Genomic DNA, 25297 nt, shown 5'->3' on the forward strand with positions numbered 1-25297 from the left:
ACTCTACAGAAAGTCTGCTTTTGCAAGAGTGCAATAACATGTCAGTCCGATTAAAAAATAACCAGTTGTGCTAACACGAAAACTAATAGCTGCTACTGGAGTTGTAAGCTGTTTAACATATTTGTACATAATCAATTTGCCTCACCAAACCCCCTGTTAGCCTGGTACTCAGCTATACTTAGCCTAGAAGAGGCATGATGGCGAATGCACCAATGTTAGGTTTAAGAATGCCCTAAAAATACTTAAGCATCGTTTAGTATCATTGTTCTGTTTATAGAATTATGAGTTATTGATACATTTGTCTTTGTTTGTATTTCAGGTATTTTTTTTTTCAGGCTTAAAACTAAATGCAGTGCCGCTATTGTAAATTTTCACATCTGCAGCAAGACATCCTGCTTAAGCACTACAAGCTTCATCACTGGCAAGCAGGTAAAGGTTCTTTTCCCTGCATTCATCCAGACTGTGTTTGTGTTTTTACAACAACAGGGGCCTTAAAAACCCATTTATGGAGAGTACATCCTAAAATAGATAGGCCTAGCTCTGCATGCACTGACCATGCCAGTTTTCGGTGTGAATTATGTGAATTCTCAGCTCACTTAATCAATTTCTGAAAGATTTATGAAGACATTTGCAAAACCATGAGCGAGTTCATAGTCCATTCTCCAACTGTGATTTTAGCAGCAACAACAGCACAACTTTCAGAGCTCACAAGTCCAAGAAACACAGAAAACAAACTTTGAATGACCTCTGCACATCTGTTTGTACAGTAGGCAGTACAGACAATGAGTTTGATGCAGTCTCAGTTTCACAAAGTCTATCAAATCAAGCAGATGACATTCAGGCAGATTCTCATATTTCAGATTCGGACCTTGAGGAATGCGAGCCAGTACTTGAACACAAACTTGCTGCCTTATTCTTGTGTATGCAGTCACAGTTGCATGTGTCCCAAAGTGCCTCTCAGCAGATTATTGATAATGTAAATGACATTCTGTCAATTGCTAACTCAAATACACTGCGTGCAATTAAGAATATTCTGCTTGAACACAACTGCAATGTCAATGAGTCTATTGTTGCTGACATTACTGATGCATTACAAAAAACAAACCCGTTTCTGAGTGCCACCACTGACAAAGGTCCCCTTTCAACTAATCATAAGCGAAACATCTACTTTAAAAACAATTTTGGCATAATTGAACCTGTTGAATATGTGTTCAATAGGGTACAAAATCACACATTTGTTTATGTTCCTCTTTTGAAGACTTTGAAGTCTTTGTTGGAGCGACCTGATATTCTTGAGAAAACGTTTCCCATAAAGGAGGGTACACCAGGATTCTACACCTCACCTTTTGATGGTCAGTATTTCAAAGTTAACAAGCTTATTAATGGTCAAGATTTCAGACTTTCACTTGGGTTTTATATTGATGATTTTGAAATTGCCAATCCATTGGGAACTTCTAAAAAGAAGCATAAAATTACAGCAGTCTATTGGGTCATTTTGAATTGGGAATCACAGTACAGATCGAGTGTCCACTCTATCCAATTGGCGCTGCTTGGGAAAAGTTCTGAAGTGAGAGTGTATGGTTATGAATCATTTTTTGAACCACTTTTACGTGACTTGAGGAGCCTAGAGAATGAAGGCTTGTATGTTGAACAGATAGGTGAGAATGTCAGGGGAACGGTGCTTAATGTGTCTGCAGACAATCTTAGCGCGCATGGACTTGGAGATTTTCAAGAAAGTTTTCGTGTTGAAAAATTCTGCAGATTTTGCTTAGCATCTTTGAAAGACATTCAGACCACAGAAGTTAGGCAGGGACTCTTTCCACTCAGAAGTCCTGAGCAACATGATCAATGCATTGCTGAGTTCAAGAGCAATGAGTTTGTAACAGATGTGCATGGTGTGAAAGCTGAAAGTGTTCTTCAGAAACACCTATCCTTCTTTCATGTCATTACTGGTTTTCCTCCAGATGTTTTACACGATCGGTTTGAAGGGGTAATACCTAGGGAATTGGCCCTGTGTCTGCAGAAATTGATTGGTGCCAAGTATTTTACCTTTGAGCAGCTGAATAACATTATCCAATCATTTCAGTACTCATATTCAGATAAAGTGAATCACCCTCAAAGAATTCCAAAGAACTTTCACTTGAAAAAAATAGTTGGAGGAAATGCACATGAAAATTGGGCCTTAATTAGACTGCTCCCTCTCATGGTAGGTGGTATGGTGCCTGAGGATGAAAAAGCATGGCAACTTTTAATGGACTTAAAAGACATTGTGGAATTAGTGGTTAGTTCAAAGCTATCAGAAGGATCTCTCTGTAACCTAGAGAGTAAAATTTCTGATCATCGCCAGTTGTTCACTGATGTTTTTCCCAATGAGAGGTTTCTACCTAAACATCATTACCTTGAGCATTATCCAAACTTGATCCACTGTTTTGGGCCTTTCGCTGATCTGTGGACAATGCGGTATGAGGCGAAGCATAGCTTCTTCAAGATGGTGGTGCACGACACCCGCAATTTCAAAAATCCCCTCAAAATGTTGGCAAGTAGGCATCAATCAATGATTGCTTTTGCTTTGGACTCTCAAAATTTCTTCAAGGCACCATTGCATATTGAAAAATTGAAAGTGGTCAAAATGTCGGCTGTTGATCCACGGCTGCGGACAGTTGTTGAGAAAAAATATTCAAATTTGAGTTCCTTGTCCCTGGCATCAAGTGCAACATTGCGTGGGACTTTGTACAGTAAAGGAATGATTCTACCAGTTGGACTTAATGATGGCTTTCCAGAGTTTGGTCGAATTCACAGTATTCTGGTTGTTGGTACAGAGGTCTCATTCATAGTGGAACAGCTGTCTTCATGGTACTTTGAACATTTTAGAGCATATGAAAATGTTGAAAGTACTTACTGCAATGTAGCCATTGTCAACCCACAAGATCTCATTGATTTCTACCCTCTGGCATCATACAATGTAGGTGGAAAGATTATGGTGTCTGCTAAGAGATTTTTACTTTGCTAAAATTGAATTTCTTCTCAATTTTCTTTCCCAGGAAACAATGTTACTTCGAGTCATTCTCTCACCTAACAATATCAGGAAGCTATCAATACCCACACCATCGTCAGTTGAGGAACTCTCTGCAGTTCTCTGTGAAAAATTGCAGATAATGGGAAGTTTTGTTATCCAGTATGAAGACCCTGACTTCAACAATGAACTTTGTACTTTACATGACATCACAGAGCTTCCAAAAGAGTTGGCTACTTTGAGGATCCACTGGGAAGTAGCTTTAAGCCCAGTGGTGGATGATACTCACCTTTCAGATTTCACTGTGGATACAGCAAGCATGACATCCACTCAGTCGTCAGCTTCATCAACCCATTCAGTTTCTCCTCTCTTTCCATCTAGATTAGAGCAGTGGCCAAGCACGTTTCCAGTGCCTTCATTTTCCTATGATGTGGAGTTGAGGCTGAAAAAAAGCTAATGAGGATCTTCAAGTAAATGGAACAGCCCTGATTGTTCCAAGAGACATGAAAATTAATATCTTGGACAAATTGGCTGAAACTGTGTACTCTTACAAAGCCTACCCAAAGGACTCTTAAATAGAGAAGGTTGCATCTGCTTTGGTAGAAAAACACCCATGTCTCAAAGACCCAGGATCTGACACGACGGGATATGAAGCATGGAAAATTAGCCTGAAGTTTAAAATGGCTAATTATCATCAGAAACTCTGCAATGCAGGATGCAGTGAAATGGTTGTGAATACCCACTCAAGACAAGGTTCATCTCGAGGATCTCTCAGGAGACCCAGGAGATCTGAACTCAACTTTCTTCCTGACCATCCTGTTGGTTTGGATGAAGAAGAATTGGAGAAGGAGAGGTCATCGATGGAGGAAGAAGTGAAAAAGATAAATTTGAGCTTGACTGTTTTGAATGCAAAGATGGAGACGACATTTTCCTTGAGGAGAAAGGAAATTGTGCAGGATCAGCCGCTGGTGTCAACAATCAAGTAACGATGGCCAGGACTGTTTTTTGAGGAGGAGGTAAGTAATTTTTTCCTCTGTCACCATTGGAATTGAATGTCTTGAAATCATTTGCTTTGCTATTACTTGTTTGCTTATTCTGAATCTCTCATTACCCACAGGTTTGTGCTGAATTCTTCCGCATCAACCGTATTGACCTGAAGTCAACATTCCTGACATCGCTAGACAATCACACCCAGGGGTTGCTGAAGATGTACAGAGCCAAAGCAAGACAGGGAAGGTGGAACAACTTGGATGAACTTCTGGAGAAACTGGATGCCCAGGTATGTTAATCATTTCTTTGTATATAATATAAGTGTTAAACAGTGTAACATATCATTTACTGATACCTGTTTAAACTGCCAACAGCTCCACAAAAACATTTAGCTGCAAAACCCAACATTTTAATTTCAAGGTCTCTGTCTTGTGACATTATGCGTTGCTCATTATGTGAGCAGTAGAATTACACTGTATGATCAGAATGTGTCAAAAAAGGCTCCATGTATACCTGATGTTGATGATCTACAATACATGTACAAATCCCACAAATACTTATAGGTTGTAGAAATGTGAGGGGGAAATGGTGTACAAGAATATCACAAATATAAGGATGCCATAAATGGTGTTTAGAGATGATGGCTTATTGTTTGTTTGTGGGATGTCACACTTACTGTTTACGTTATCTTATTTACATGGGGTGTACATGGAACCTCTGTGAGACTTTGATTATGGTGCCATTTTATTGTTTGAATGAGATGGTATAGATAACAAAACAGGTCAAAGCACTCAACTTCCCTGATTAAGACCTTGTGATCAACATGTGTGCATTACACAGAAAGATTTTGGTGTAGCTGTTGTGCATAGATTTTCTCCTATCATATAGCTCCGTTTGACCAGCACCTACATACCGTACACTACTGCAGTGTTTCCCACAGGAATTTAGGAAACTATGGGGGGTGAGTGACCTGAACCCTGTGGGGGGTCCGGCGGCATGCTCCCCCAGGAGAAAATTTTGTATATATTTTATTTAAATGCATCAATCTGGTGAATTTTGAGGTCTAAATTATGAGACATAATATGCTTAGATTTTGCTTTTTCTGGAGAATGTTGTGGTCATTCAGTAAAGGCATGGTGAAGGCATGGTGAAGAAGGTTACCTCTTAAAATATGGCTAAGATTTGTGGTTAAACATTTTCAAAAATAGATAGCAAAAAAATGACTAACACTGATCTGCCTCTGTATAATTAGTTTATTATATTACATTTCTAAACAGACAAAAAAATCTCTCTCTCACACACACACACACACACACACACACACACACACACACACACACACTATGAGATAGGGATGCATACCCATGCATTGGGTGTATTTGTGTTAAAGCATTAGATTTTTTATGAGAACAACATTTAAACAATATTGCGTAAGTAGCGCTAGCCAAGGACTATTTCCAAAAACGAGCGTAAGTAACACAGCTGATTGCATCTTCTAGCTAGGCTAGCTATTTAAAGCTATAGCTGTAGGCTACGTCAGGTGTTGTTATGGTATATAGCCGGGCAAGGTAGGCTATCCATGCCACTGTCGAATTTATGACATTTCTGTGCTAATGTCTCAGACGTCAAAAGAGGAGTCGGGTCTGTCAAGAAAATGAAGAGGCTAGCTACCTTGCTAGCTGAAGTAGCGATTTCACGCACACAAACAACATTTTAGATAGGTTACTAACATTAACATCGCCTCAACATGTTGTAGTCACAATGTTAAAATAAATAGTTTATCATAATGAACATCCCTGATGCTATGACTGAATCAGGGGCAGATTCAGACAAAAACACCGTCATGAAATAAACAGCTACCTCACTAACTAACTAACTAACTAACTAACTAACTAACTAACTAACTAACTAACTAACTAACTAACTAACTAACTAACTAACTAACTAACTATAAAATACAAAGACAAACATTTCAGTTTACTGTACTACATCACTTGACAAACTGATTAGTACCGGTATTTCCAGATGTCTCGAAGAAATGGGCGATCGTGGCTTCATTTGGTGGCTGTCAGTTTTCCTCAGAATAAATAATATACGCGCAGTCGAGCACTCACTGTCAAGCTCACGATGGGAGAGTGGGGGTGGGCTGGGGTGAGGGGTCGCTTTGCCATGGCAACCGGATATAACAGAAGGGTGAAGAGTCAAATCAGCTCAAGAATCAGTTGGGAAGATTCTTACTAAGCGTTCCAGTGCATTTAATACCGAGTAAGGTTCATTTGCGAAAATAATTTTATCCTTGATCAATTGTGAAACTATGGTGGAAGAAATTAAACTATGGCAGGGTGCCATACTTTCGTCTATGTATGGGAAACACTGCTACTGTGCTAAATTGACTAATTTCAACATTGGTTCATCTTGACCAGCCTCATGAAAGTCACCTGACATGCTTTTGGTCAATATGACTGAACAAAAAACAGCCAACAAGTGCACAGCATGTTTGAGATCTCTTTTAGGACTGTTAGAAAACCACTCTCAGTATCTAACTTAAGTCGACTCTGGGAATGTTATTCCAACAGTCTTAAGGGATCTGCATACTTACTGCATACTTACAGCACTTGTTAGCTGATTATCCCTCGCAGATTGTAATCTTAATGCATTTCAGGTAACTATTTCATGAAGTTGGTTGTAATGAAGGCCAATGGTGAAAGGAGTAGGTGATCCTAAACTGTTGCATGGTAGAGTAGATGTGCATAACCTCTTTGTGAATTAGGTGACTTAAGAATGTCTTATTGATGACCTGTCTTTTTGACAGACCACAGATCTAACTGCTCATAGAAGGTCTGCTGTTCTTCATGGTTGGTCTTCCCCTGTACTTGAGAGAGCCAGCTTCGATTTTAAAGACTATTAAGGTAATTAATTTTAATAACTTTATGATGTTACTGCTTCAGATGCAGTAATGATTGCATAAGACATTATGCTTTCAGTCTGACACCAAGTGTCATTTATTGTGTTTCACAGGAGACTGAGGCACTGGGGCCACACACAAAGGCCATGAAAATGGGGATCCTGGAAGTGACTGACAGTTCTACCAACTCAGGACCATATCCCACAGCGGTTAATGTGGCTATTGAGGTATTTCACCTGACGTCACAGGGTTACATGACGCCCCGGTGTCCGCAATTTTGAACGTCAAGCTAGCTAATGTCAACAACAGTAGCTGGTATGTTACTGTAGCAATGTATACGTTCAGTCATTTGGATGACTGTTAAAACCTTTCAGTCTCAAGTTTTTCCTTTACTGGATTTACTAGTTTACTGAGCTAGCGTACTCGGGCAAGCCGGCGGCCGGCTAGCGCGCTCGGGCAAGCCGGCGGCCGGCTAGCGTGCGCTAGCTCCCAGCTTGCCCGAGCGCACTAGCTCAGTAAACTAGTAAATCCAGTAAAGGAGAAACTTGAGACTGAAAGGTTTTAACAGTCATCCAAATGACTGAACGTAAACATTGCTACAGTAACATACCAGCTATGATGTTGTTGACATTAGCTAGTGCTAACAGCTAGTTGCTAATACACTACTACAACTACATCGACCCTAATAATATAGTTCTTGGTCATTGTCTGGTAACAGCAAATTTATAACGGGCCATGTCTCAACAGACTAAGAAGTTATTTCAATGACATTTAATAACATTTTGTTTATCCTGAGGACCGAAAGTAAAGGAAAATGTGAACAAACCTTAGCTGTAATAAGATGGCGACCACCAGCTCCAGGGACAACCCGCTGATGTAGGCATGTTACCCAGCCTGACACAAAATATTTTGAGGTATCCAAACTCTTGTAAGCTTTCAGATCAATACCTGCGTATGGCGATGGGTTTTTAACGACATAGGTATACAGATCATGTGGGCCGAAGTCAGGTAAAGACGAGGGCTTCGTGTACTTCCGTACGTCAGTGAACAATCCTGGTGGAAGCAGGTAAACGTCGTTCTCTAAGCCTGCTAACCTCAATTTTTGCAAATACCTCTCCCTCTGCTCGCCCTGTAAATGCCCTACGTCGCTGGATAGTGAAGGTGTTTTCTGCATCTCGCTCCTTTTTCTTTTATGTTTTTTGTTTGTCGCCTTCCTCGCATTCAAACGGATTCGAGCCGTGCCGTCCAAAATGGCAGCATCACATGACTTGGTCACGTGGGTGAAATACCTCAATAGTACTGGAGGAGGAAGTTGTCATGGACAATCTGGGAGACTTCACAAATGCCCTCATGATCCTCTTCGGTCTGCTTTATGCTCTAAATATGGAGTACCCTAAGGACTTAAGGTACACATTTGAGGCAGTCCAGAAGATTCTCTTAAACCTGGGAAAAGAGTGCACAGCAAGGATACAGTCCTTGAAGAACAAGTTATTACAGGTTTAATGGTCATTACATGTTAATTGCCAGTCATTGAGGTGTTCTGAGGAATCGAAGGTTTCATGCAAATGTTTCTGTTAAAATGCCAGTGAGTTTTTTTTTTTTTGTTGTTGTTTAATTTTTTATAACTGCTCTGGAACATGTCTGAAGTAAGAATCAAAGGATGATTGTGTGTTTCTTTTTTTCCCACACAGTTTATTTCCAAGTAATTGGAATTTCAGAGAGAATATTTTTTTCAGCGATATCTGAGTTTATGCTGATATTTGATTTGTAAAGCAATTGTCCCCTGAGATATCAGAATGTTTCATTTTTATGGCAGACATTTTATAGAACTGTTTTGATTTAAATAGTGACCATTGTAGCCTGAAAGTAGTGGGCAGTACTGTGTATTTTTTAATGAATACTTGTGTAATGTTGCACTTGAGCATAACAGGTGAGTTCATATAGATTTAAATGAATAAATAAAATGTACTTTATCAGAGCATAGTGTGTGATTTATTTGAAATAATGAAAAATAGACTTTTTTGGCTAACATGAAATATTTAATTAATACAACATTTCAATTTGAGTCTGCTTGTTGGCCCAACTAGCTATGTTTAGTCAACAGAGAATATTTAATCGACACAACATTCTATTTCAAGTTCAGTCTACATGCAGGGGTAGTCAAAAGAACAACAAAAAAAGTTGGTTTCCACAACTGAAATTGGGCCAAATAAAAATTTTAGGTTCAACGGGACACTAGAAATTTTTATGTTGGAGAGGCATTTTTTTTTTTACAGTGTGGTGATCAGCAGCATGGGAGCACCACAGGGGACTGTGCTCTCTCCAGTTCTGTTCACGCTCTACACATCAGACCTCAAATACAACTCGGAGTCGTGCCACATACAGAAGTTCTCGGACGATACTGCAATTGTGGGATGTGTTCATGATGGACAGGAGGAGGAGTACAGGAGCCTGATACAGGATTTTGTGTTGTGGTGTAAATCCAACCACCTGCAGCTGAACATTGGCAAAACAAAAGAAATGCTTGTGGACTTTAGAAGGTCCAGGCCGACTCTGCAGCCGATCTCTATTGAGGGGGTCGATGTGGAGATGGTCAGGACCTACAAATACCTGGGTGTACATCTGGACAACAAGCTGGACTGGACAGTGAACACTGACACCCTCTACAGGAAGGGTCAGAGCAGACTCTACTTCCTGAGGAGGCTCGGGTCCTTCAGGATCTGCCGAAAACTGCTGCTGATGTTCTACCAGTCTGTGGTAGCCAGTGTCCTCATCTGTGCTGTAGTGTGTTGGGGAGCCAGCATTAAGAAGAGAGACGCTGGATGGCTCGACAGGCTGGTGAGGAAAGCTGGCTCTGTGCTGGGAACTGAGCTGGAGTCCCTTACATCAGTGGCAGAGCGAAGGGCCCTGAGCAAACTGCTCTTAATCATGGATAACGTTCACCACCCTCTGCATGGCGCCATCATCAGGCAGATGAACTTGTTCAGTGGCAGACTGTTGTCCCTGCCCTGCACCATGGACAGATTCAGGAAGTCTTTTGTCCCTCAGGCCATTAGACTGTTCAACTCCTCCCGGCTCAGCAAAAATAAGACTCTGTGACTCTGCTGTACTCAGGACTAGATACACTGCTCTTTTCATGTCCATTGCACTTTTCTGCTGCTTACATAGATGTACATTATATGCATAGATGGGTATATACAGATATTTGTAGATAAGCTGGTATGTTGTACTTTACCTTATTATATACTTTATTATTATATACTATTATAATGTACCTACTTACTTATACAGTGGTCGAAATACTTTTTTCCAGTGTTCTGCAACACTGCAGAATGTCAAAATTTTGTTCTGCAATTTGGAAGTATTCTCTGCAAATACACAAGCCTCCATACTACACCCTTCTCAACCTAATAATGCCTATATTTACATCATATCTAGCTTTACATCTCATAGCATTACTGTAATTATTTATTCTCTCACTCTATTTTTAATTTCAGTCTTCACAGATCCTTCTCTGCAGCAAAGTTATCATTCCATGATCCCTCCACAGGTCTCTCATCCCCCTCGCCCTGACACTACGGGCTACTACAACTTGAAGTATACCAACTAATTCATAAATGTACTAGTTATCACACACTCAAAAAAATAACTCGCTCAGTGAACGTAATAAAATCATGGAAAGAATTTCCACCCAAGTAAAATGCGTTAACTTAGCCAGAAACAATTTTGTTGAGTGACCTAAATGTCAACCGTTACATGTTAGACTTAGGTTCATGTAACAGACACCCATTTTGGTTTTTTTGAGTGCACCCACACGTTATCCTTCCACACAACATACTAATAAAGGTATCGCCACAATAAAAAATAGAACACAACTGTTCTTCAAGAAACAAAACATTCATTTTCATGTTACACGTCATGTTACATTTTGTCAAGATTAAGTTTCTAGCTTGAACAATAGATTGTTACCCAAAATGTACTTCATTCACAGTCAGTGCGTTTACATGCACATAGAGAGAATCGAATTTCTGCCGTTGCTCGACTGAAATCGAAGTTCAAAATGCCATGTATACACCTTAATTCGGCTGAAATTGAACCGAACTTGATTTCTCGGAATCGAGCTACACGACCTAGATTATGCGATTTCTGCCGAACTACTTAGTGCATGTATATCCTATTGAGCTACGTATTCGAGCTACTTACTTCAGCACTGCCCCTTCTGGAAGTGACGAGTGACGAGACCACAAGGGAAACACAACAGCCTCGGTCGGCATGACAACGAATCATGACAACGGCATGAATCTTTTCTTTTTGTGGCATTGTTTGCACTGTTAAAATTTAGCTCACTTACTGTATCACCAAATACATCTGTACAGCTGTTGCATAGCTGTGAATTGTGTACATAAACAAGTCATTGTATTTGTGTGTGTGTGTATATATATATATATATATATATGTGTGTGTGTGTGTGTCCAACATCTGAAGAATGTCAATAAAAGCAAAACAATTGAACTTTATGTGTGTTTATTAAGACATAAGTTAAATTGTAAGCAAAAAAAAATATTTTTTGTAAGCAAAAAATGGACTTTAGAAAAATATTATTGTGCAAAATAAGTTGTCTTACAAAACAGTGGTCTGTGCCGGACAGTTTGTAGCCATACAGTCTGTTAGAGCAAGCCTAACAGCTTGAACACGGAACTGCCAGTGTTGCCAGATTGGGGGTTTTAAGTGCATTTTAGCGGAACATGTTTTGGGCTGGAATACGTCAGCAGTGTCTGGCAACACTATAGCTCTTCTTCATGATGACAACCGGAAGTGTACCATCACGATGGGGCGTGTAGCGCCACGTGTGGCTCGGGTGCACAATGCACCTTGCACAATAGCCCGATTTCACTTGTGCATGTAGGATTGGATTTCTCTGGCACCCCTGCTGGGACCCTTTGCTCGATTACCGACAGCAGCTCGATTTGGACGTGCATGTAAACGTACTGAGTGTTTGCATCTGCAACCTGTAGTTATAAATTGAAAGCAAGGTTTCAATTCTTCACTCTGTTACATCTTACGATGATGCAAAGAATTGATGCCATTAAGGAATAAAACCCAACTGGCAAATGGAAAGACATTTGGGTTCATTGTGTTTGCCTGGCTTCTAAAGTGCAAGGTCACGAACTGAACTGAGAACGACTGCAGGGGCTTCACTGCTCTAAACTATCAACAGAGAACTGGGTACAAACTAATCATGGCAGAACTGAGAGCTACAGAACTACTGAGAGCTACAGAACTGAACCGATGAGCTTTGTCTTACAGGGCAACTGTTTTACTTTGTGCTAGTCGGCACCACAGGCAAGACAGCACTAGTAAAAAAAAATAGAACATGGACACAAAACATGTATTAGTGTAGCTTGGTATGAGAAAACAAAATATTCAAAAGTATCTATGAATAAAGGTAAAATACTGTTGCTGTCTTCAAAAGGGATATAATATCAGTATAATTTTGCATGATTCAACAATACAATATACTGTATACAAACCTATACAATTTACCAATATAAATTTATGCAAGAAAAGAACTAGTCAGAGTCTTCGCTTTCACTTTTTTCGTCCCCCTCATGGATGCGTGCTCCGTCGCTGTTGTTGTTGGAGTCACGCAAAGTACTTGTCAAGTACAGGTTGCACGCCGGACTTCCTCAAGGTGTGGGAAAACTTGCGCCGTTAGCCCATGGAAAGCGTATGTCTGATGCACGTGATCAGTGTGTGTTCAGAGCGTGTGGAGTGCATGTGACTTCCATTTTACCAGTTTCCTGCGCTAAGAGTTAGAGCCGCACATGTGAAGCATGTGTGACACGTGTGATTAGTACGTTACAATCACTCATAACTTGTGTTATGAGTGTTATGAGCAAGCCAGGAGTGGGTATAAAACCAGCGTGTCTGCAGCATTCTGCATCTGTCTTTCGGCTGAAGAACATTGGATATTTTGTGGGAAAAATGTAAAAATTTTCAGTTTAAAGTTTAGAAAATGGGACCCAAGAAGAAGCGAGCAAAAGTGAAGTAACCCAGCCTGAAACAGCAGAGGGGGAGGAGGAGGAAGAATGTGATGATGATGGTAGCAGCACCGGTGAGCCCTGCACGGACAGGGAGAAGTTTGCCTTCAAGCTGGCAGAAGGCACAGCAGCCCGCCAGAGGGATTTTCACAGGTAAATACACACGCTTTAAACATTCATTCAGTATCTATATGCTTATGGAATTAATCTTATCTATGCTGAGTTTCATGTACGTTTCAGCTAACGATGGCCAGAAGTGAGGACATTGCAATCCCATCATCGCTGTCAGGCCATTGTGCCATGCTCAGTGATGAGGACAAGGACATCCCGACACCCCGTCCCACCACTCAGCAGGAGTCGGAGCAGGACAGCAGCTCGGAGTCAAAGTGTGTTTCAGTGCTCAAACTGTTGGGCTATTTAGTTGGGATTTTTTACAATGTAATAAAATGCATTATTCCCTTATACTCATGTTTTATTATTTGACGTTTGCATGGTAAATTAACATACACTCAAATAAAAATGGTAAATGAGGTGGTCTTCTTCCCTTCTACAATGCTACACACTACATGATTGAATCCTTGATTCCTCCCCAATATATATACCCAGAGTCTTGCCCCTCATGTCACGTGCAGGTCGCATGCATGGGGTAGAAAGTGAGATGAACTTCTGTTTTGCACGCTGCACAAATAGCAAGTGTGGAATACTTGTGAAGTACTTCTGAGGCGCGTCACTCATACAATGACCGTGCCTCAATCATGCGTCTTACTGTCATCACAAAAAGCCCCTACTAGCCGCGCTGCTGACTTGGTTCAGGTGTACAAAAGGAATACGGGTCCCATACGTAGTATATACGTTCTTGATTAGTCGCAAGACCTGTAGAACTTGCATTTGCAGAACCAAAAGTCTCCACGGGCAGTCTGCGACCTTCTACTGAGCTGAACACACGCAAGTGTCGCGCAAGTCTCAAGCACGGTTTTGCACATTTTTTATCGTTGACCGCCCATAGCAGCACGTACAGCGGGTTGTGAGTGAGGCTTAAGCGGCTACAGACAATGGATGGATGGATAAAGTTATTATAATAAAATATTGAATCTATAATAGTGTAAGTCAGTAAATCATATATGCAACAAATAATAAATATTTAACTGTGTAAAATAGGAAAGCAGTGAATCAGAATGATCAGGACTTTGTTTGTCTGTCCACAGCTGAGAAAGGTGGACTCCTCTCACAGATGTGTGCGTATTAGTGAGTTAGTGTGGTGTGTTTTCTCTCGTCCACAGTGTGTGTCATTGTGCTGTATCACATCCTCCCCCTCAGCACCTGCAGTCGCTCCCAGCTGCAGCAGTGCTTCTCTGTGCACTCTCACTGACCCAGGTTTTTGTACGACACTCTAACACTGTGTGAACACATAGCCACTACTGATCAGATGTACACTCTGACAGTAGTAATCTCCTGCATCTTCAGTCTGGACTCCACTGATGGTCAGAGTGAAGTCAGTATCAGATCCACTGCCGCTGAAACGAGCTGGAGTCCCTGACTGTAAGATAGTAGCACCATACATAAGGAGTTTAGGAGCTTCTCCAGGTTTCTGCAGGAACCAGGAGAGACCGATACCAAGAAGCACGCTGCTACTGGTTCTACAGTTGATGGTGACTGTGTTTCCTGGAGCAACAGTTTGCACTGAAGGAGTCTGAGTCACAGTCACCTGACCTCTGGATCCTGAAGAGAAACATAGATTGTGTTTGTAAGCTCTAAAGTGGTGTAGAATTCGTATGAAATGAAGTGTGTGAGGCTGTGAGTTGATGTTAAACTCTCACCTTGAGTCCAGAGGGCCAGTGTGCAGATGAAGACGCTGATCAAAGTCATGGTTGCTGTGGGTGAAGTTGCTGAGCAGCAGCTCTCAGTCATGAAGTGTTAAAGTCACAGGGCTATAAACACTCGCAGAGCACTGAAGCATGGACTGATAATGCAAAGTGTGTGTGTGTGTGTGTGTGTGTGTGTGTGTGTGTGTACTGCAGTGTGATGGAGGTTTTTGTACGACGGTTTCATTAGAATGTATCACTGTGGTACACTTTTGGTGGAGGCTCCAAACTCATCGTGAACAGTAAGTGTGTTTTGTTCTTTTAACAGGAAATTAATTTTGGACTTTATGAATTCCAGTATAAGTAAACTTAACCTGAACAGATTGTTGATGTTTATAATCATGTAATTGATTTTATTGTGTGTTATTATGCTCTGATGAGGAATACATTTCAGTATCAGAACAGATCCCATATCAATGTTCTTAAACATTCAATAAATACACAATTATTGATGTTAAATATGAAATAATTACACACTTGCTATAAATTCAACATGCAATAACTCTGCAGTTACTCTATAATAAACATTTAATAAATATAGTGACTGTGTGCTGATGTGAAATCCAGATGAAAGCTGCTGTGTGTGTTTGTGTTAAACGATGAATATTTCTGTCATCAGCTACATTTGTATTTGCTGCAGTTAAATGGGCTGAAGGTTTGAACTATAAAGTAATAAAACTTGTTCTAAAATTATTTTCCCAGATAAATTACAGAGTGGAACATGTTTGTTTTGTTGCTGCACTGAAACTGATGTCACATAATAAAGTAGTGAATGAAACTCAGTCATGAAGTCAGACTTTATTCGACTTAATTCCTCTGTAAGATCAGTCAGTTCCACAAAGTTGCAGAAATATTTCATCCTCATTTCTAATTGTGTGTGAATGAGGTGTCTATGATGTGTTTGTGTGTTTCTCCTCTCCAGCGGGTTCCACAGCTCCCTCCGTGTCTCTGCTCCCTCCGTCCCCTCTGCAGCTGTCTGAGGGATCGGCCTCGCTGCTCTGCCTGCTGTCTGGCTACTCTCCACAGGGGGCGCTGGTGAGCTGGACAGTGGACGGCTCAGAGGTGAAGAACGGGGTTCTGAGCAGCGCAGAAGTAGAGAAGAACGGCCGTTACAGCCGCAGCAGCACCCTGACCCTCAGCAAAGACCTCTGGGAAAAGGGGGAGGAGTTCAGCTGCACGGTCTCCCATAACAACGTCAATCATCCAGTCACGTTCAGAAAGAGTCAGTGTGAAGGCTAGTGGATCCAAGATAGAGTTTAACATGGAGCTGCTTATGATCCATCTACAATAGAGTTTCAATTCTACACAATGCTGACATTTCTGTCTTTCCTCTCTTCACTGTCCTGTTGCTCTTCCTGTAGTTTGTGCTGAAATAAAGCTGAATTTTGGACGTTGTCTGTTCTTTTATTGGAGTTAATAGTGATGATCAGTGTGATGAGAGAGTGTGATTAGCTGTAGATTCAGTGCTGTGTTTTGTGCTTCAGTGAGTTTGACTGAAGGAAGTTGAACATCTGGTGAAGTTTCTGCTCTATTCTGGGAGAAATGAAACGATTCCGTCCTGTTCATGCAAATCTCACTGACACCTCACTGCTCTCTCTCTCTCTCTCTCTCTCTCTCTCTCTCTCTCATCAAATGACTTTTTCATGAACCATATCTTGAACCTCACACCAACTGTTAAGTCCTGTTTTACCAACACATTGTCCTTTATATTCGCTCAGTCTCACAGAAGTTTTCGGTGATCATGATCTACATTCTACACGAGTGTCTTTGGTTTTGCATTCAGGTTCTTTTCTCATGCAACTGCATCAACACACAAATGCTATATTTTCTCAAGTCTGAGATTGACTAGACCTACCGGTATGTGTCGTATGTCCCAAACACAACTTTTTTTTACCTTGGTGCATGCTAGTTCGCTCTTCTTAAAATGTTCGACCAGCCATCTTGCAGCAGTCACACACTTGGAGATAGCTTGGTTGCTCTTCAGAGCATTTTGCAGCACCACATTTAAGGTTTGACCTGCACATCGAACTGATGCCGATCCGTGCTTTTGTGACAAAATTTCATGGCTGCTACAACATTAGTTCCGTTGTCATGAACAACAGCTTTGATTTTCTCTGTTGAAATGTCAAATTTGGCAATACAGTCCTCAATCCACAGTGCAATATTTTCAATTGTGTGTGTCTCTTCAAGGGTCAGTGTTGTCAGGCTGTAGGACTCCATTTCCCAATCCCGCCCGAGAAAGTGACACGTCACCCCCAGAGATGCCTCTGTAGCAATGCTTGTGCAAATGTCAGTTGTGAGTGCGATGTTGTTCAGCTCCTTAATTATTATTGATATCTCTTACTCGGCTTAAATATCAAACTGTAAGATACAGTCTACATCCTACACCTGCAGACTCTGATCACTATAATCCGATTGAATTGGTACATTTTAGGCTCCAGTTGCCTCTTCCACCTGATATTCTGCTCTCTTGGGTATTTCATGCATCACCCTGACGTGTGTGTGTGTGTGTGTGTGTGTGTGTGTGTGTGTTTGAGAGAGAGAGAGAGAGAGAGAGAGAGAGAGAGAGAGAGAGAGACAACAAATATGGAATCAGTGTAAGTGCTGTTGGAGAAACAGCTAACATAACAGCAGTATGGATTATACCAGACATGTATTGGGTATCTGCTGAGCCTTTGCTTGTTGCATGACACTGTTTTGTCTACTAGAAGTGCAAATAAGCTCGTTACTCAGCGAGCACCCGCTAAGCTAATGTCACGTCATCATGATCTGATCTTTAACTTCTCCTCACAAAACACTTTTCCAGATCAATAAAAGCTTTCTGAACACAACAACAAGCCACTATATTGATTAACTATCCATTGCACATATCCATAATTACTGAACATCATAATGATTTGTGTTAGCTTGTCTTGGATCTGCTCTGTGGACTGGATGCACAGACTGAATGCTTTGTGTGGAGGTGCAGTAGCATTGACGATGTGCTGTTGTGGTTGGCTAGTTTGGCTTTGCAATAGATACACTCCACACATTTTTGCTCTGTTTTATCTTGAAATGATTCCAAACTTTTGACATTTTCTGTCGTTTTCTCTGCCCATACTCTTCTCCTCGCCCCTTGCTGTTTTCTCCCACTTCCTGCTCTTTTCAAACCGTGACATCAAATCACATCCAACGTCTCCTTCACGTCACGTATCCACAGCAGCTCGTTGTGCCACAGTAATAATCATCCGTGCAAAACACAGTGAGCTGATAGGAAATAAACGAAGCCTCGATGCAAAAATATACATCGATTATTTTTAGTCATCGAATTATTTGAGTTACTCGAGGAAACGTTTCAGCCACAGTTAGAATATCTTCAAAATAGTTGAAACAATCCAGCATTTTCGTTTTGGAATAACACAAGACACAGACTCGGAAATTATTCAAAAGACTCAAAAAAATGAAATGTCACTGTTGTTGACTATAATGCGTCGTATTACATTTAAATTACTGAAAAAGTCAAGGTTTTTTTATATCAAATGAAGTCTCTTGCACTGTTTGAAAGTAAAAACCAGCAATGTCAGGTGTACATGGGGATTTTAAGGCCACATCCACACGACAACGGCAACGTGATGTTATTTAAAAAAAATATCGCCTCCAAATGGGCAACGATCAGTAGAAATCAGGTCCATATGGCAACGCAACGCTTGCTGAAAACGATGCAATACACATGCCACACCTCTAGGGGCGCTGTAAGACGGTCCCTTCGGACACACCAGAACAACCCATACGAAAAAGAACAGTAAAGAACTTATAAGAGTTTACCACTGTCTTAGTAGTAAATCCTTATAAATATAAATAAATATATATGCCATGTATGATTTACTCCTGTTAGTGGCCCATTTTGCATTTTCCTCATACAAATGTTTTATGAAAATCTAGTATGTATGAAGTGAACATTGTGCATGGTTTTTACAGATAATGTGTATAATGAATTACACAGTCTTTGTATGCTTCATGTAATGTTTGTAGTTTTAAATTATATTTTACAGTTTAAAATGTACATGCCTTTTATATGTAAATCCAACACAAACATATGTGGATTTACATATAAAAGGCATATACATTTTAAACTGTTCGTAAAATTACATTATAATGACCAAATACAATGAAAAGTATTTTTCCAGTCTCACCTGTGAAAGGTAATCCCATGTGATCTCGTTTGGACGGTAAACCTGTTGGTACAGTTAAACGCAGCTAATCTTTATTCTCCGCTTTGACCTTTCCAATATGGCGGCGAGGATGACGTACGCGGAAGGCGGCGTCTTTAATGGTCCGGAATAAATTGAATACTACACGTTGATGGATTAATTTGCTGTTTCTCACCTGTGAAAGGTAATCCCATGTGATCTCCTTTGGACGGTCCTGTTGGTACAGTTAAACGCAGCTAATCTTTATTCTCCGCTTTGACCTTTCCAAAATGGCGACGAGGATGACGTACGCGGAAGGCGGCGTCTTTAATTGTCCGGAATAAATTGAATGATACACGTTGATGGATTAATTTGCTTTTCTACGCCCTTTTTTGAGGAATGTATTGTAGGACTTAAACCATCATCTGAAGAGGTGAGATCGCTCCTTTTTTCCCCTTATTTTTGCTGGCGGGATTGACTCTGCCCTAAGGGCTATTCTCTCTCTCTCTCACTTTGCACCAGGCATTACACAATAAATATTCACAGTGAAAATATTTTGTAAGCGCGTTTCATTAACCAAGTTATAGGATTTCTTGACAACTCGCATCGCATCGCAATGAGATCATTGGCACTACTGGTGTTAAGAATCAGACCATTTTATAAATGAATATTTTGCTGTAGAGCTGCAGTGTTTGTACAATTGCATGTTTTTGCTTCACTATTACTGTCACTATTCTGCTTCTTGCATTACTACTGTGAACTAACACTGAACATCATAATAATAATAATAATAATAATAATAATAATATCCAAGCTCGTGTTTCACTCTCACTAGTGCTCTGTAAGGCTTTTTCCTGGTGATATTCGTTACACTTCTACCCGGCGTGAAGCATTCACAGTCATGTGGTTGTGACGTCATCGTAAACAAATCCGTTTTACTCATCCAGACGACTTCACAACGGCAACGTTGCCAGATCTTTCCACTCTGGAACCCGTTCTCAAAAAGATTGCGTTTTGGGCACCCAAAACGCCGGCGCCGTGTGGACGCCAGGCCTAAACGATAAGCAATTGTATCGGAGTCACCTGAATCCGTTGCCGTGTGGACAGGGCCTAAGTTTCGTTTGTCCCTTTGGAGCCCCTTAGGAGACCCCGTGCATCCATTACAACTTGAACTCCGCCATTTTACCTTCCCTCACGATGCTGCTTGGACAGCCATCCACGGCCATCCTTGACACAATGGTAAGAAAATGTCTTTTAACTGTTATAATTTTGTTAAGAAATACAGTATTTTGTTGGAGTTGAGATTCTATCTTTGTTTTCAACAGTGTAATCCCATTGCATGGAGAAACGTGGTGTGACAACCAGTGCCATGCCCCGATAATCACAAATGTAACTACTTATTTTTATTTATTTATGTCACATTAACGTTAGCTTTCTGGTGTCTTTCCCCAGGTATTTTATTTTATAAGCATTTTAACCGGTAACGTTACAGTTAACTCCTTGACGATCCATAGTTTGTGTTTCTGTAGCTTAGCGATTTGAAGGCTCACCCGATTAACCAGGCAAATACGGATGCAATAATAAAGCCACCCGGACACTTATAAGACACGAAGATGAGAAAACTGTTTAACGTTCGAGCGAGCGTTCCATGCTTGTAATGTTAGTCGAGTTACTGAGCGGTTGGGGCTGTTACAGTCGGCTTCAACCGCTTTGGCGCTCAGGGTGACTATTAAAGAACGCATCATGGGCGATGTAGAACTCTAAGGAAAAACGTGAACGAGGGCAGTAAGAACTGCTGTCCGAGGTCAAGAAAAGGCACAACGATCAGGTGATGACAGAAGATGGAGAAAACATTTGCTCATCAGCAGTATAAAGTGCTTTAAGACAGGCCCTTCATCGCAGAATTCAATAGCAGATGGCCGGCTCTCTTTTCCAAACATGAGGTAAAACTGAAATGCGCATGTCATAAGTGTACTGTCTTGGCTTTGTATACTAAATAGACCTGTGTGATCTAGCTTAAAGTCCCCTTTTGCTTTTTTCAGCTATTTAAAATATGTCTTGGTGGTCTTTAAAATGAGGTTATAAAGTTTTTTGCCTAAATAACAAAACCTATGCTATTTCTGTTGACCTTCCTACTACTGTGTGCCAGTAGCTCATGAGCAATTCACCTCTGAGTGGGCCGGGACTTGGCACTGCTCTGCACCCCGCCCCCATGGGCTTGGACCCCACCAACTGACAATGTGGTTCAGGGTGGATTCCACTGACCTTTCCCGACCGCGACACCGACCTGCTGCGGCTGGCAGTATATCTGCGGGAGGTGAGTGCCTGACCGCAGCAGCTCGGTGGTAACCGGGGTCAGTCTGACACTCACCTCCATCAGCTAAGCTACCGCTGTTTGGGGAAGCTGCCACGACCTGTCACATGAGCTGGTGTGAAGGCTCTATGCTTGGGTTATGGGATTAATTAATTCATTAATTCATTCCGGCAACTCCACTCACCTGCCCGGGCTGCTACAGACCAGCCCCGGTTCCCACCGACCCGTCGCAGCTAGAGCTAAGTCAGGCACTCACCTCCCTGGGATATACTGCCAGCCACAGCCGGTCGGTGTAGCAGCTGGGATTGCTAACATTGGCTCTAGCTGCAGCAACTGCTCCTGACTGCTACACCGACTTGCCGCACATGGGCGTCAGTTTGTTTTGAAAAGTGGTGGGGATAATAATGATCAGCATGACTGGCGCCCACCATCCACCATCTTTTGCTCAGCCCAGCCTGGAGCAGCAGCTGATGATGCCGCTGCCGCAGTTGATACCCGCTGCCACGACCAACACCCCCCGCATTTGGTGTGGTACACATTGGCAGTTACATGATACGTATATTGCTATGCTGTAATGCAGGGGTGTCCAAACTGATACATAAAGGGCCGTGTGGCTGCAGGTTTTCATTCCAGCCATGCAGCAGCACACCTGACTTGGCTCATTCAATCAACTGAACTGTCTTCACACAGTCAAATACTTGCAGCCACACCCACCCTTGATTAAAGGGTGGGTGTGTCAGTTGATTGAATAAGCCAAATCAGGTGTGCTGCTGCATGGCTGGAATGAAAACCTGCAGCCACACGGCCCTTTATGGATCAGTTTGGACACCCCTGCTGTAATGTTTTGGCACACTGAAATCGTTTTAATATTTTTCTGCGCTCTCTCTGTCTTTCTCTCTTGTTAAAACACACTTTTAGATTTGCGCAGAGTTTACCCGCATTACCACCGTCCCACTCATCCCAAAGTTTATGTCAAGCCTGGACCACTACTCTGACAAACTGTCCAAAGTGTTCCGGAAGAAAGGAGGAGCAGCAGGGCGCAAAATCGCCAACATTATGGCTGTCATTCACCAGGTTTGTGTAATTTCTATTCTTTAATGAAGTTGGTAACTATTGTTGGAAGTTTAGTACAATTGTTATAAATATCTGAGTTGCTGTGCATACTTAAAAGCATAGATGCATCGTGTTAGGGCGGTTGCTCAGGCATGATTTGATTTGATTTAAAAAAATGTATTTTAGCATCACATAAACAAATAAATTAAAAAAAAACAGACAAATAAAACAAACAACAAGGTTGAGAAAAATAAATTTAACAGAAATAGTCCATGCCCAAACAGAGTGGGAAGAAGTTGAACCTTTATGCCTCACCGCTTTCCTCCTTCCACCTTTGGGTTACGTTACATTACAAAAGTCAAATTGCCTACAGAGAAACTACAGATCCATCTAGTATTGCATAATTCAATGTTTCTTCAGTACAGTGTGTTTACATGAAACATTCTGGTATGAAGGCTTTCCTCTACAATAATAATTAGTCTGTGGAAATGTCCTTTCTGTAATGCTTCTAAAATCAGTGATGTGTTTGTACAGCGTATATCCTTTTGTGTTTTGTAGAACGACACCATTGCAACAAGGAGAGAGTGCAGCCTACGAGCACTGGCTGTGTATCGGAATGAAGACCCCACAAAACTTGTGAAGGAGTACTCAGTAAGGGTCGTCAGATGTTTTAAATGCGTCACTTTATGATTATGAAGTTGATTGGAACACTATCGGTCTGCCAATATGATGGCAATCTATAATTATTATTATTATTATTATTATTATTATTATTATTATTATTATTATATTTTTATATTATTTTTAGCTCTGACTAAAAGCTCTATAGCTTGCTCTGTCAGTCGGTCCACAGAGTTTTACTCACCCTCTGTTTTTTTTTTTTTTTTTGTACTAAATTTGGTATGGAGCTCAAATGTGTGCGTGAAGCCCAAGTGGTAAAAAGGGGATGTGGCAGATGTGGGCCTCTAATTAAAAAGCACATAACTTTTAAACAAATTCATGTAACCTGACCACATTTCGTAGAAAGACACACACACACTTGAATTTTAAAAGCGAAAGAAACATTATGTGCTTTTAATGTTTTCCTTCAGTAAAATAAGTCTTTATTTCAAGTCCCCTACAGGTTCGAGCCAGATCGTTAATACCTGGTTTGAGCTTTTATAATTTCTGCGTTGGCCTGATGATAGGCTGATGTTCTACTCTCCACCTCAGTGCCGATAAACATATTCAGATGTCGGGTTCGTCACTCAGTTGCTTTCTATGTCAGCAATGCAGCAACAGAAACTGTTCACTCAAAGCTTCCCTTGGGCGGAGTCTGCTCTTTAACTTTTTACAATTGACGCTTTGATACAATCTAATTAATCCATCCAGACCATCGTTAGTTAATGTGCGAGATGTCATTGTCCATCTTTCCATCCATCACATTCCTGTGAATGTGAAATCCCCACAATGCCCTCAGGGAATTTCTTTAGATGAAGCACAAATGTCCATTTGGACTTCAGGATGAACTGATTAGATTATGGAGGTCAAAGGTCAAGATCAGTGACCTCGAAACACATTTTTGCCCTAACTCACATTCTTCAGTTATTTATCACAGTTTCACACAATTATCAAATAGGATAAAAGTGTTGAAGTGATTACATTTTATATCCCACAGGTCTTTTTTTTTTACATTTGTTTGATTTTTCAGCGACAGAGCAAAGTCAAGAGGTGACATTTCGAGAGTCAAAACAGTGCCAATTATAACAAGTAAAAAAAATAAGATAACATGAAATCAGATAAGGAGTAACTTATAATATTTTTTTTAAAAATTACAAAAAAAACCCCCGAAAAAAAACCCAAATACAGAGCACAAAACAAAAACACAAATTGGTCACCCACTGCTAAACAAAAAAAGTCCAATAGCTCCACTTAAACAGAGATATATAAAACATTCCAAGCATGCTACAAATTCACACAAGAAAAACTCACAGATAATAGACAATCAGGGTGGCTACTCTGGAATAGCTGTAAAAGTCAATCCCTCAACATGTGCAAAAAATGGACCCCAAGTTTTATTAAATTTTGCAAGAGAACCATGTATCGTGCACCTAACTTTCTCCAACTTCACAAACTGAAGGATGTCCCTGACCCAAGAGGAGTGAGAAGGGGACGCAGGGGACTTCCACCTCAATAAAATCAAACATTTAGCCAAAAAGGAGACAAAAGCTACAAAGTCAGCTTTATATTTCGGAAGCTGCAAAGTAGGAGGTAAAACCCCAAACAAAGCAGTACATGCTGTTGGATCAAATTGAACTTTTGTACAAACAGAAATAGAGTTGAATATCAGTGTCCAAAAATTGAGTAGTGAAGGGCAAGACCAAAACATATGGACATGGGTAGCTGGAGCCTGATGACATCTTATGCACATGGGATCAACATCCTTATAGATTTTAGAAAGCCTAACTCGAGTGAGATGAGTACGATGTAGAATTTTGCACTGGGTCAGACCATGCCTAGCACAAAAAGATGAGGAGTGAACCCGACGCAAAATAGCATCCCACAGCTCCTCCGAGATCTCCTCCCCTAGATCCTCCTCCCACTGGGTTTTAATTTTATGCTGCGGGGTTAGCTGCAAAGAATAAGTAAGATTGTATAAACATGAAATAGCACCCTTAATGGTAGGAAATGGGATTAAAAAGGAGTCAATAAGTGAGGCCCCTGGGAGACTTGGGAAACTGGGGCTAAGATTCCGGATGAAACTACGAACTTGAAGATATCTGAAAAAATGCTGTCTAGGCAAATGAAATTTTTCAGAGAGTTGCTGGAAGGATGCAAATGTACTGGCAACATACATGTCTCTAAATGCCTTAGGTGGTGTTTACATTAGACCGTATCCGTCTCGTTTTCGTCGCGGATGCACTGTCCGTTCACATTAAAACGCCGGGAAACGACTCCACAGGCGGAACAA

General features: G+C 41.0%; 2 long non-coding RNA genes across 2 annotated transcripts; both read left to right on the forward strand.

Annotated features, from left to right (window-relative positions):
- The first annotated feature begins 328 nt into the window (after positions 1-328).
- Positions 329-3119, forward strand: LOC132869989 (uncharacterized). Its single transcript, XR_009651026.1, has 3 exons — positions 329-429; positions 1259-1352; positions 3042-3119. It is a non-coding gene; the product is annotated as an uncharacterized LOC132869989 (long non-coding RNA).
- An 843-nt stretch (positions 3120-3962) lies between these two features.
- LOC132869990 (uncharacterized) lies at positions 3963-7150 on the forward strand. The gene is made up of 4 exons (XR_009651027.1): positions 3963-4029; positions 4131-4292; positions 6816-6912; positions 7022-7150. It is a non-coding gene; the product is annotated as an uncharacterized LOC132869990 (long non-coding RNA).
- Positions 7151-25297: the final 18147 nt, after the last annotated feature.

The sequence above is a fragment of the Neoarius graeffei genome, chromosome 21, assembly GCF_027579695.1.
Source record: "Neoarius graeffei isolate fNeoGra1 chromosome 21, fNeoGra1.pri, whole genome shotgun sequence".
NCBI lineage: Eukaryota > Metazoa > Chordata > Actinopteri > Siluriformes > Ariidae > Neoarius > Neoarius graeffei.